The following is a 13,658-nucleotide window of genomic DNA, read 5'->3' as shown; positions in this document are numbered from 1 at the left end:
ATATGAATGAACCTGGAGAACATTATGAAACAGGCCAAACATAGAAAGATAAATTTCATTCGCGTCTGTGTGAAGAGACCACCAAACAGGCTTTGTGTGAGCAACAAGGCTGTTTATTTCACCTGGGTGCAGGCGGGCTGAGTCCGAAAAGAGAGTCAGCAAAGGGCACTGGGATTATCATTAGTTCTTATAGGTTTTGGGATAGGCAGTGGAGTTAGGAGCAATGTTTTGCAGACGGGGTGGATCTCAAAGTATATTCTCAAGGGTGGGGAGAATTACAAAGAACCTTCTTAAGGGTGGGGGAGATTACAAAATACATTGATCAGTTAGGTTGGGGCAGAAACAAATCACAATGGTGGAATGTCATCATTTAAGGCTATTTTCACTTCTTTTGTGGATCTTCAGTTGTTTCAGGCCATCTGGATGTATACATGCAGGTCACAAGGGATATGATGGCTTAGCTTCGGCTCAGAGCCCTGATATTCCTGTCTTCTTATATTAATAAAAATAATAATAATGGTAAAGTGTTAGGGCAGCAAAAATTTTTAGGGGTGGTATGGAGAGATAATGGGTGATGTTTCTCAGGGCCGCTTCAGGCAGGATCAGGGGCGACATGTGAACCTAGAGTGGGAGAGATTAAGTTGAAAAAAGATTTTGTGGTAAGGGGTGATATTGTGGGGTTGTTAGAAGGAGCATTTGTTGTATAGAATTATTGGTGATGGCCTTGATGAGGTTTTGTATGAATTGAGAAACTAAATGAAAGACACAAGATTCAAATAAAAGAAGGAGAAAAATAGGTATTAAAGGACTAAGAATTGGGAGTACCCAGGACATCCAATTAGAGAGTGTCCAAGGGGGTTCAACATTATTGTTTGCTTGGTTGGTGAGTTTTTGGGCTCCATCCTTGAGTTTATGTTGTCATATACCAGGCCAGATTGATTAAGGTAAGAACAACACTCTCCATTTAAAAATATACAGAGTCCTCTTTTTTTAGCAGTGAGTAAGTCGAGGCCTCGGCAATTTTGGAGGAAAGAGAAATGCAAAGCCAGCAACTGTTTGTTAAAGAAGGATTAGAAACGGCTAGGAGAGAGTGAGATTGATAGTGTGGTGGAGATAGCTGGGGAGAGGTAGAGGGTGGCATAAGAACGGGAACCAGAATAAGAGTGAGTATAAAAGTAAAGAATAGGACTTCATCAGGGTGAAAGTATTGGAGGGTACCTTGCCACTGAAGATCCACTTCAAGAGAGACTTAAGGGTGGCGATTTACATCCAGAAGTCACTAAATACCAAGAGCCTGAGAAACCGCTTGGGTGATTTGACTAATAAAGGCCAGTCCGTTATCAGACTGCATAGAGGTGGGAAGGCCAAACCGAGGAATTACGTCTGACAAAAGGGAAGAAATGACCGCAGTGGCCTCAGACCCTGTGGGAAAGGCCTCTACCTATCCAGTGAAAGTGTCTACCCAGACCAAGAGGTATTTTAGTTTCCTGACTCAGGGCATGTGAGTAAAGTCAATTTGTCAGTCCTGGGCAGGGGCAAATCCCCAAGCTTGATGTGTAGGGAAGGGAGGGGGCCTGAACAATTCCTGAGGAGTAGTAGAATAGCAGATGGAACAACTGAGAAGTGATTTCCTTGAGGACAGATTTCCACGATGGAAAGGAAATGAGAGGTTCTAAGAGGCAGGCTAGCAGCTTGTAACCTACATGGAAGAGATTAGGAAATGACGACAGAATAGAATGGGCCTGTGAGGCTGGAAGGAGATATTTTTCTTGGTCTAAGAACCATTTGCCTTGTGTGGGAAGAGATTGATAGGTGGAAGTTTCAGTGGGGGAGTAAATGGGAGTGACCAGATGAGAAGGAGAAAAATTGCCATGAGGGATAAAAGCTGGAAGCTAGCTGCTTTTTTAGCTACCTTATCAGCATAAGTGCTGCCTTGAGCAGTGGGATCTGATGCCTTTTAATGGCCCTTGCAGTGAATGACTCCAGCTTCCTTTGGAAGTAAAGCAGCCTTGAGAATAGTTTTTATTAAAGAGGCATTAATGATGGAGGACCCTTGCGTGGTGAGAAAACCTCTTTCTGCCCATATAACAGCATGGTGGTGCAGGATATGGAAGGCATATTTAGAGTCAGTATAAATATTTAATTTTATTGATGCGTAGTCCCTTTGCAAGAGTGAGGGCCCGAGGCAATGAGTTCAGCTTGCTGAGAGGTAGTGGAGGGCGGCAGAGTGGTAGCCTCAATGATAGATGTGGAAGATACTACGGCATAGACTGCCTTTGCTGGTGTGTGGCAGTTAGGCCTGGTGGAACTGCCATCAATAAACCAAGTATGATCAGGGTGAGGAACAGGAAAGAAGGAAATACAGTGAAATTGAGTGAATGCCAGGTGGATTAGAGAGATACAATCATGGGGCTCAGGTGTGGTATCAGGAATAATGTGGGGGGCTAGCCTAAAACAGTAAGGTTAAGTTGTTTGGACAGAAAGGCTACAGGGCATAGTCCCGGCTCTTGTGTAAGAATTTTGACTGCACAGCCCTGTACTTTGGCTGTGTGTAATGAAACACACTGGCTTTTCCTTTTTAGGGAAAGCCAGTGTGGGGGCAGCTTCTAGGGCTGTTTTTAAGGAGCAGAAAGAGGAGTGGCAAAAGGATTTAGGATCTATGGGGTCAGCTAGGTTTGTGTTTGTGAGTTTACATAATGGTTTAGTCAGGTATCCAAAGGTGGAAGTACCTAACCACACCTAGGAAGGAAAGGAGTAGTTGTTTTGTAGAAGGGGTTCAGGTTTGGGAGATTAGCTGGACACAATCAGCAGGGAGAGCATGTGTGTTTTCATGAAGAATTATGCTGAGACAGGTAACAGATGAGGAAGAAATTTGGATTTGACTGAAGTAATGGGGGCTGTCCACGAAGCCTTGTGGTAGTACAGCCCAGGTAATTTGCTCAGCCTGATGGGTGTCAGGGTCAATCCAAGTGAAAGCAAAGAGAGGCCGGGATGAAGGGTGTGGGGAAAAGAAAGAGATCAGCCTGTTACTGTGTCTATATAGAAAGAAGTAGACATAAGAGACTCCATTTTGTTCTGTATTTGAGATGCTGTTAATCTGTGACCCTACCCCCAACCTTGTCCTTGCAAGATGTGCTGTGGTAACTCCAGGTTTAATGGATTTTGGGCGTGCAGGGTGTGTCTTTGTTCCTAAAAAAGCTAGGTGTTGTCCAAGGTTTATCCCCATGTGATAGGATGAAACAATGCCGTTAAAAGGTTTATCTCAAGGCACAGGATTTTCCTTTACACTTATTCATGTCACAGAGATCCTTGTTCTTATGTCTTACTGCTGATTTCCTCCCTAAAAACGATCCTATTGTCCTGCCACTCCCTTATCTTTAAGATGGTACAGATAATTATCTATAAATACTAAGAGAACTCAGAGACCGGTGCCGGCATGGGTCCTCTGTAAGCTGAGTGCCGGTCCCCTGGGCCCCCGCTTTTCTTTCTCTATACTTTGTCCCTGTGTGTTATTTCTTTTCTCAAGTCTCTCGTTCCACCTAATGAGAAACACCCACAGGTGTGGAGGGGCAGGCCACCCCTTCAAAGGGTGCAAAGGAATAGTAAAGAAAGCATGTTTGAGATCCAGAACAGAATAATGGGTTATGGAGGGAGGTACTAAGGATAGGAGAGAATATGCATTTGGCACCACGGGGTGGACAGGCAAGACAATTTGGTTGATAAGGCGCAGATCCTGAACTAACCTGTAAGGCTTGTCCAGTTTTTGGACAGGTAAGATGGGGGAATTGTAAGGAGACTTTATCGGCTTTAAAAGGCCATGCTGTAACAGGCGAGTGATAACAGGCTTTAATCCTTTTAAAGCGTGCTGCGGGATGGGATATTGGTGTTGAGCGGGGTAAGGGTGATTAGGTTTTAATGGGAGAGTAAGGGGTGCATGATCGGTCGCCAAGGAGGGAGTAGAGGCGTCCTATACTTGTGGTTTAAGGTGGGGAGATACAAAGGGAGGATGTGAAGAAGGCTTTCAACTGGGGAAAAAGGTGGCAATGAGGTGTGGTTGTAGCCCAGGAATAGTCAGGGAAGCAAATAATTTAGTTAAAATGCCTGGACCTAATAAGGGAACTGGGCAGGTGGGGATAACTAAAAAGAAGTGCTTAAAAGAGTATTGTCCAAGTTGCCACCAGACTTGGGGAGTTTTAAGGGGTTTAGAAGCCTGGCCATCAACACCCACAACAGTTATGGAGGCAAAGGAAACAGGCCCTTGAAAAGAAGGTAATGTGGAGTGGGTAGCCTCTGTATTGATTAAGAAGGGGACGGACTTACCTTCCACTGTAAGAGTTACCCAAAGCATCTGTGATGGTCCAAGAGGCTTCCAAGATGATCGGGCAGCGTCAGTCTTCAGCTGCTAAGCCAAGAAGATCTGGGAAGGTGTCAGTCAGAGAGCCTTGGGCCGGAGTTCCAGGGGCTCTGGGAGTGGTTGCCAGGTGAGTTGAACAGTCCAATTTTTAGTGGGGTCCTGCACAGATGGGACACAGCTTAGGAGGAATCCCGGGCTGCAGGCATTCCTTGGCCCAGTGGCCAAATTTCCGGCACCTGTAGCAAGCTCCCGGGGGAGGAGGTTCTGGAGGAACCCCTGGCAGCTACAGTTCAGGCATTTGGAGTTCTTGTGTGCTGGAATGTGGCTGAGTTCTGTCTCACAGTGGAGGCAAGGAATTGCAACTCAGAAATACATTGCTACTTGACTGCCTCTATTCTATTAGTGTACACCTTGAAGGCGAGGTTAATTAAGTCCTGTTGTGGGGTTTGTGGGCCAGAATTTAATTTTTGGAGCTTTATTTAATGTCGGGAGCAGATTGGATAATAAAATGCAAATTGAGGATAAGACAGCCTTGTGACCTTTCAGGGTCTAGGGCTGTAAAGCATCTCAGGGTTGCTGCCAAATGGGCTACGAACTGCGCTGGGTTTTTATATTTGATGAAAAAGAGCCTAAACACTAACTGATTTGGGAGATGTTGGACAAAGAAAAAGGAGCATTAACCTTGACTATGCCTTTAGCTCCAGCCACCTTCTTAAGAGGAAATAGCTGGGTAGGTGGGGGAGGGCTAGTCACGGAATGAAACTGTAAGCTGGACCGGGTGTGAGGAGGGGAGGTGATAAAAGGATTATAGGGTAAGGGAGCAGAGGCTGAGGAAAAATTGGGACCTAGCTGAGCCTGGCGAGGAGCAACCTGGGGAGGAGGGGAGAGGTCAGATGGGTCCATAGAAAAGGAAGATTCAAAAGACTAAGAGATGCTTGGGGTTGGGACTGAAGGGACAGGCAGGAGGGAAAGAAGGAGGATTTGGGAGGAATCGCATTGGGAACAGAGACTAGGGAGGGAACGAAGTGTGAAAAATGCCTGGATGTAATGCACCTCAGACCGTTTGCCCATTTTACGACAAAAATTATGTAGGTCTTATAGGATAGAGGAACCGAAAGTGCTGTTTTCTGGCCATTTAGAGCCATTGTCAAGTTTGTATTGGGGCCAAGCAGAGTTGCAGAAGAAAATAAGGCATTTAGGTTTTAGGTCAGGTGTGAGTTGAAGAGGTTTTAAGTTCTTGAGAACACAGACTAAGGGAGAAGAGGGAGGAATGGAAGGTGGAAGGTTGCCCATAGTGAAGGAGGCAAGCCCAGAGAAAAGAGAGAGTAGAGACATAGAGAGAAGAGCTTAGGGGGTTCTTGCCCTCCAGAAAAGCGGAGAAGGGGTAGAGACACGGAAAGAAGGGGTTGGGGGGTTCTTGCCCCCCAGAAAAGGGGAGAAGAGGTAGAGACACGGAAAGAAGGGGTCGGGGGTTCTTGCCCCCCAGAAAAGCGGAGAACGGATAGAGACCTGGAGAGAAGGGGTTGGGGGGGTTCTTGCCCCCCTAGAAAAGCAGGGAAGGGGTAGAGACACAGAGAGAAGGGGTTGGGGGGGTTTTGCCCCCCAGAAAAGCAGTACTTGCCACTAAGGGTGAAGGACCAAGGCAGGCATCCCCGCGTGGTCAGACACCTCTGAAATGTGGGTGAATAATCAGGCAGGCGTCCCCACATGATTAAACACCAAGGGAAGACTGTCTTTCCAAGTCCGTGACCAGCGCCGGAATTTTGGATCCACGGATAAAACGCGTCTCCTTTGTCTCTCAGAAAAGGAAAGGAACTGAAATTAAGATAAGGGAGAGACTGAAGTGTGGCGCCAAGACTGAAAAGAGAAACAGGTTGAGGGATAGTGAGAGAGGTTGGAGAAGAGAGTAAAAAGAGGCCACTTACTGGATTTAAAATTGGTGAGATGTTCCTTGGGCTGGTCGGTGTGAGGACCAGATATGTAGGTGGATCTTTCTCACGGGGCAAAGAGCAGGAGGACAGGGGATTGATCTCCCAAGGGAGGTCCCCAGATCCAAGACATGGCACTAAAATTTCACTTGCGTCCATGTGAAGAGACCACCAAACAGGCTTTGTGTGAGCAACAGGCTGTTTATTTCACCTGGGTGCAGGCGGGCTGAGTCCGAAAAGAGAGTCAGCAAAGGGCACTGGGATTATCATTAGTTCTTATAGGTTTTGGGATAGGCAGTGGAGTTAGGAGCAATGTTTTGCGGACAGGGGGTGGATCTCAAAGTACATTCTCAAGGGTGGGGAGAATTACAAAGAACCTTCTTAAGGGTGGGGGAGATTACAAAGTACATTGATCAGTTAGGGTGGGGCAGAAACAAATCGCAGTGGTGGAATGTCATCATTTAAGGCTATTTTCACTTCTTTTGTGGATCTTCAGTTGCTTCAGGCCATCTGGATGTATATGTGCAGGTCACAAGGGGTATGATGGCTTAGCTTTGGCTTAGAGGCCTGACAATAACTACTGTATGATGTCACTTATATGTGGAATCTAAAATAGTTAATTCATAGAATTTACCATGGACTGAGGGAAAGAGGATATGAGAACATGTTGGTCAAAAGGTAGAAAGTTTCAGTTATGCAAGATGAATAAATTCTGGAGAGTTAATGTATGGCATGGTGACTATCAGTAACAATATTACACTATATACTTAAAATTTGTTGTTGATCCTAAGTATTCTCACACACAAGGTATTCTCACACACACACAATAGGTAACTATGATGGATTGGTTAATTACCCTGATTGTGGTGATTATTTCACAATATGTATATCAAATCAAGTTGTATAATTTAAATATATATAATTTTTATTATTTTTTTCTTTTGTTATCTTTTTTAAGAGATAGAGTCTCACTCTGTTCACCCAGGCTGGAGTGCAGTGGCTCAATAATAGCTCACTGCAGCCTCGAACTCCTGGGCTCAAGTGATCCTCCCACCTCGATCTCCGGAGTGGGTGGAAGTACAGGCATACATCACCATGCCTGGTTTATACAATTTTTCAAAAAAGAAATAATTCCTTTGATTAAAACTGTGTTGCCTAATGGCAAATGGGGAAATGGGGGGAAAAAAGTTATAAATGGATGTGAGATATAAACATTAAGTGCTTGGGGGTTAAGAAAAAAAAAATAAGATTCCTTCTGGTTTGGGAGTTAGGGGACAAAACTGGATTTTAAAAAAAGCTATTTCATGGATGTATAACATATAAAATCCTTCAGAAGTCTGGCCTCTACAAACCTTCCCTGCCTTCTCTCCTACTACTACCTTGCCCTCACCCTACCATATTCTGAACACGAGTTTTCTTTAGTAAGTTAAGGATTAAGAGTATATGTTTTGCAATCAGAAAGATCTTGGTTCCAATCCTACTTCTGCCATATTAGACAACCTTGGGTAACTTTTGGAATTTCCCCCCACAAAGCCTCAGTTTGCAGATCTGTAAAGTACATATCATAAAGACAGTTATTTAAAAAGGTACTTGTGAGAGTCAATTGAGAGAATGTATGCAAAGCTTTGTACATGAACCATAGGAAAGACGTAGCAAATAGCAATTGACATTTTTCATTATCTCTGTGTCTTTGATGATGTTTTCTTTGCCCAGTATTCTCCTCACATTCTCAGACTGTTCCACTCCTATTTCTCCTGCAGACCCATTACAAAAGTCTTTCTTCTTGAGTGCCCTAGGTCTTGCAAACAATTCCCCCACTGAGTGCTCAGAACCTTTGTTCATACCTCCTTTACTGTATTTACATGAACTTGTATTTGTTTGTAAGTCTGTCTTTCAGGAATGTGAGGCTCCAGAGGGCAAGAGTTAGGTCTTACTCATTCTAGCACAGTATATGACCCACGGTACCACTAGAGAAGTGATTGTTAAATAAATAAGATTGTATTTGAGCTAGGCCTTAAATAAATAGGAATTAAAGCAAACCTCTGGATGGCCTTTTAAATGTGAATGTTAACCTATTAGTGTTATACATTAACTCATCAGAAATCTCCAGAATTAATTATCAAGAATTAGCCTTTAAGATGAGCTGACAGGCAGGACCAAAGTGAGTCAAAATTTCATTAGGAAAAGCTGGAGGTGGATGCATGGATGAATGAAAGGACCCTGGAGCCCAGGCAAGCAGCTCAGGAAACAGGTACAGGACTTCCTTAGGTTAGCCAGGGGCACTTGGTGGTATGGTGGTGAGGGAAGGGAATCACTTTAAGAGTGAATAAGAGATTCGAGGATAGATAAAAAAGTAAAATAAAAAGACGAGTATCACAAATTTTCCAGACGGTCCTAAAGGGAAAGCAACACACATGTAACACAGAAGGTCACTATGTAGTCTAAAAGGGTTAGTTTATATTATAGCTTTCCACCTGCTCATGATGAAACTGTTCTCTTTATCGACAGAGAAGCAATCCTGTCCTTCATTACAATAAAAAAAAAGAGGTCTCCAGGTCCTGTTCGGGCACCTGAAAATTTCTCAGCCATTATTTCTTCAAATACTTTTCTGGTGTCCCTGCCCTTCTCCAATTGGAGTTACATGTATATTAGACCATGTGATATTGTTCCACAGCTCACTGACACCCTATTCATTTTTTTCATCTTTTTTCTCTGTGCTTTGAGTACTTCCTATTGTTATGCCTTCAAATGTACTAATTTTTTATTCAACTGTGTTTTATTTAGTCTGCTGTTAATCCCATCCAATGTACTTCTCATTTCAAACATTGTATTTTTCATCTCTAGAAATTTGACTTGGGTGTTTTTCTTATATCTTCCATTTCCCTCCTTGTTATGCTCGTGTTTTCCTCTACTTCTTGAACATGTAAAGCATTTTTATCACAGCTTTTTAATATCCTTGTCTCCTAATTTTATGATATGTGTCATTTCTGAATTCTGTTTCTATTAATTAAATGTTACCTGTTGTGGGTTATATTATCCCATTTCTTTGCACGTCCAGTAATTTTTCACTGGATGCCAGACATTACTTATCTTTCTTCAAGAATCACAGTCCTATTATGCCTATTGTCCAATGTCTGAAAACCATTGATTCATATATCATGTTGGGTTTTTTAGTTAAGTTGAAAGGGTAAATTATATTCTTGATATTTCATCATGGCAGTAAATGGAAGGCCTTGGAATCTCTAATAAATTAATATATCTAGGCATTAAAAATCAATGATTGCTAGGCCAGGAACAGTGGCTCATGCCTGTAATCCTAGCACTTTGGGAAGCCAAGGTGGGTGGATCACTTGAGGTCAGGAGTTCAAGACCAGCCTGGCCAACATGGTGAAACCCCATCTCTACTAAAAATACAAAAATCAGACAGGCATGGTGGTGCGTTCCTATAATCACAGCTATGTGGGAGGCTGAGGCAGGACAATCACTTAAACCTAGGAGGCGGAGGTTGCAGGTGAGCCAAGATTGTGCCACTGCCCTCCAGCCTGAGCAAAAGAGACCCTATCTCAAATAATAATAATAATAATCAATGATTGCTATTATAAAATCACAAAAAGAAGAGATAACCAGACACTTTGTGCCTCCTGATAAACACAACCCAACATCACCTATGAAGTAGTCTTTCAAAATAAAATATCAAACCTGAATCTGATCAAGCCTCTAGATCTAATAATCAATTTATAGGAAATTCAGAAGACAGAAGAGAAGAACATCTTAAACTACACCACAGGGATACAATCAACAAAATCAAAACTGCAGGAAACTCTATAGGACAAACAACTGGTTTTTTCAACAATCACAAGAATATAAAAATGTTGGAGGGAAAGCTATAGACTGAAAGAGACTAAAAGATATATCTATTGTAATGTGTGAACCTTATTTGGATCCTGATTCAAGCAAGCAAACTGCAAGAAAAAACTGTGACATTTAGGAGACAACTGGAAATCTGAACGCAGACTAGATCATTGATGGTATTTAGGAGTTATTACTAATTTTTAGGTATGATTATGGTATTATATTTTTCACAAAACCCATCTCTTAGAGAAATATTTTGATTATATTATAGACAAAATATTTTGCTATTTCCTTCAAAATAATATGGTAGGGGGTAAGACAGTAGGGGTACAGATGAAATAAGATTGATCATGAATATGTAATTATAGAAACTAGGTGATATACAGACATATAGATATACATATATTTGAAATTTTCTATTATAAATAAGGTTTAAAAATTTAAAGAGTCATAAAATTGAGATATGGGTTCTAAAGCTGGCTTTGACATCATTTTTCTCTGTACCTATGGACTAATCACTTCTCTCTAGGCCTCAGTTTCCTCTATAAATAAGGAAACATAAAACACATTCTAATATTAATTACACTTTCCACCATATCCACTCATTAGTTATGTGACATGGGAAAGTTACTTAATCTTTTTAAGCTTCAGTTTCCTTATTTGTAAAAGGTGATGAAAATAGTAGCTAATTTGTAGGACTGCTGGTGGGTTAAACTGGATGCTCTATGTTAGCGTTCTCATCACAGTGCCTGGCACAAAGCACTTAATAAATAATATCTATCGTTATTATCTCTTGCTGCACTAAGAAATACCAATAAAGAATTCTACACTTTATTCTAAAAAATGAAAGGCCTCTATACTTTAGCCCTTCCTTCCTCCATATCTCCCTTCTTTGGGACAAAAGTAAGAAAAGCTGAAACTTCCCCTCTAAAAGTCTGTGGAACAACATGCCCAATAGTACGAGACAGGTTAGGGTTTGGCTCTCCTTCCGAGTGAGAGTCATTGCTGCGGGTCTGGAAAAAACGGAGGTGCTACTTTAGTCATTTTCAGAATATAGTATGCAGCTGTTCTCCTGGAATGCCACACATCCTGAAGTTGCTCCAAGGGCTAAAAACAGAGTTCAGGCGATCAGCCCAATGCAGCCAAGCTCATTCTTTTCAAGGTGGCCCCATTTCAAATAAAATGGGCACTTTGTATGTAACTCCTTTTCTAACCAAGAGTTGGTCTTCCTCACCAGACTGTGAGCCCTTTGAGGGCAAAGCTAGTTGATCTTTATAGCTTATGCTCCCTAGCAAAGCACCTGGGGCAGAGCAGGTACTCAATAAATGCTAGTTAAATGAAGGAATTAATGGTCTATTCTTTTGTTTTATTTGGGTTGTAGTAGGAGTGGAAAAAGAACAATGATAGGCCTACAATGAACCAATTGTTGGAAGGATCTTTCTAACAATTTTTCAGGGAGTACAACTTGTTCACAACTTTCCCAAATACACCCTGAATATTTTTTCCTTCTGAGCCTGTACTCATACTCATTCCCTCCACCCGTTAACATCTCTCTCTTACTCTCCTTCTCTCACTTCACTCTTGCTGTCACTCTTTCACTCTTAATATCTACATCCTTCAAGACTTGGTTCCTCTTCCATGAAACTTTTCTCAACCACTATTGCTGAAAGGACTCTCTTCATCTTGATTTCCTATAACACTTTATCTTTAACTTTAGGCACTCATAATGTTCTGTCATATGCAGTGGTCAGTTGTATGTTTCATAATTTTTGCGGATTGAAAGCAAGGTCATCTTTTAATTTCTGAGGCACCCAGCATAGCACTTTGTATAAATCAGACATGTGCATTTATTGGCTAAACTTGGAAGAGTAAGAAATATCATCATTCAACCCAATTTAAAGTATAAAACAAGTGAGGCTTAAAAAGTATGTTTCATCCGGCCGGGCGCGGTGGCTCACGCCTGTAATCCCAGCACTTTGGGAGGCCGAGGCGGGCGGATCACGAGGTCAGGAGATCGAGACCATCCTGGCTAACACGATGAAACCCCATCTCTACTAAAAATACAAAAAATCAGCCGTGCGTGGTGGCGGGCGCCTGTAGTCCCAGCTACTGGGACGCTGAGGCAGGAGAATGGCGTGAACCCGGGAGGCGGAGCTTGCAGCGAGCCGAGATCGTGGCACTGCACTCCAGCCTGGGCGACAAAGTGAGACTCCTTCTCAAAAAAAAAAAAAAAAAAAAAAAAAAAAAAAGTATGTTTCATCCCTAAGATCTTTTTTTCTAAAAAAGTTAACACAGGAGCCAGGCATGGTGGCACATGCCTGTAGTCCCAGTACTCAGGACGTGGAGGCAGGAGGACTGCTTAAGTCCAGGAGTTCAAGGCTGTAGTATGCTGTGATTATAACCATGAATAGCCACTGCTACTGCACTCCAGCCTGGGCAGCATAATGAGACCCTGTCTCGAAGAAGAAGAAAAAAAAAAAGTTAACGCATTGTTTTGGAAGTTTTTCTACCCTATTATTACGTTTTATTAGGCAATATCCTCTTCTGGAAACCTAAGGGAAAACTGTTGTTAGGTATAGATATTCTCTAACCAAGTGAATTTAAAAGAAAAATCAAAACATTAAAAATAATAATTTATATTTTCTTCAAATTTGGAGACAAGATAGGCTGGGCATCAAAAAACTAAGACGGAGAATCACTAGATAATTGTGGAACCTTAGCTAAGCCCTTGGCTTTTCCCAACACTATCCTCCCCAAACTACCTCTCAGCATAGTTGTAGGTACAAATGAGAGGAAAGCATTGAGAAACTATAAAATATTATGTAATTTTAGGGTATAATACTTTTCAAAGGAAAGGGCCAGGATAGAAGTAAATCTTATTTCTTGAAATTAAGGATGAACTGAGGCTTCCTTGTTACTGAGATAATTGCTTTTTTTCTCTTCTAGATGATATATTCTACAACTGCCATCATATAATGACCACTTTGTTGCCGCTCCTCTTTTTTTCATTCCCTAGAGATTAAAAATTAAAATATATAAACCAAGATACCCCTACTACCCTTACCCCTAGCAAGCAAGTTCACTGAGCCTTATCAGTGTTATTTCTTCATGTTACCATATTTTATTGCTGGAGCACATTGAGATAATCTAGTCCAACTTTTCCATTTTATAACTAAGCAGTCCAAATCATAGAGAGAGCATATTATTTGTACGAGGTCATCCAGCTAGTGTCAGACCCCATAACATAATCTTGTTCTCTTAACTACCAGTTCTCAACATTATACCCAACAAGTATTTGAGCACACATTATCTATTGGCCATAAATATTTGTTGAACTAAAATGAATTTAATTGTTTCTTCTTTGTTTCACAAAATAGCTGGACACCCTGTAGTAACTGCAAGGAAGAAGTAAAAGTGCTGTTCTGAAATCTATGGCTTAAAGCCAATATGATACAGACTCTGGAGCAGACTGCCTGAGTTCTGATCTGGATTCCACTACTGCCTATCTGTAAGACCTTAGGAAA

General features: G+C 41.9%; 1 long non-coding RNA gene across 1 annotated transcript; it reads left to right on the top strand.

Moving 5' to 3' along the window:
• The first annotated feature begins 4,521 nt into the window (after positions 1–4,521).
• LOC140709971 (uncharacterized) lies at positions 4,522–9,823 on the top strand. The gene is made up of 2 exons (XR_012090844.1): positions 4,522–5,738; positions 5,798–9,823. It is a non-coding gene; the product is annotated as an uncharacterized lncRNA (long non-coding RNA).
• Positions 9,824–13,658: the final 3,835 nt, after the last annotated feature.

This window comes from Chlorocebus sabaeus, chromosome 23 (assembly GCF_047675955.1).
Source record: "Chlorocebus sabaeus isolate Y175 chromosome 23, mChlSab1.0.hap1, whole genome shotgun sequence".
Lineage (NCBI taxonomy): Eukaryota > Metazoa > Chordata > Mammalia > Primates > Cercopithecidae > Chlorocebus > Chlorocebus sabaeus.
Note: the sequence above shows the minus strand (reverse complement) of the source record. Positions and strands in the feature narration are given on the sequence as shown.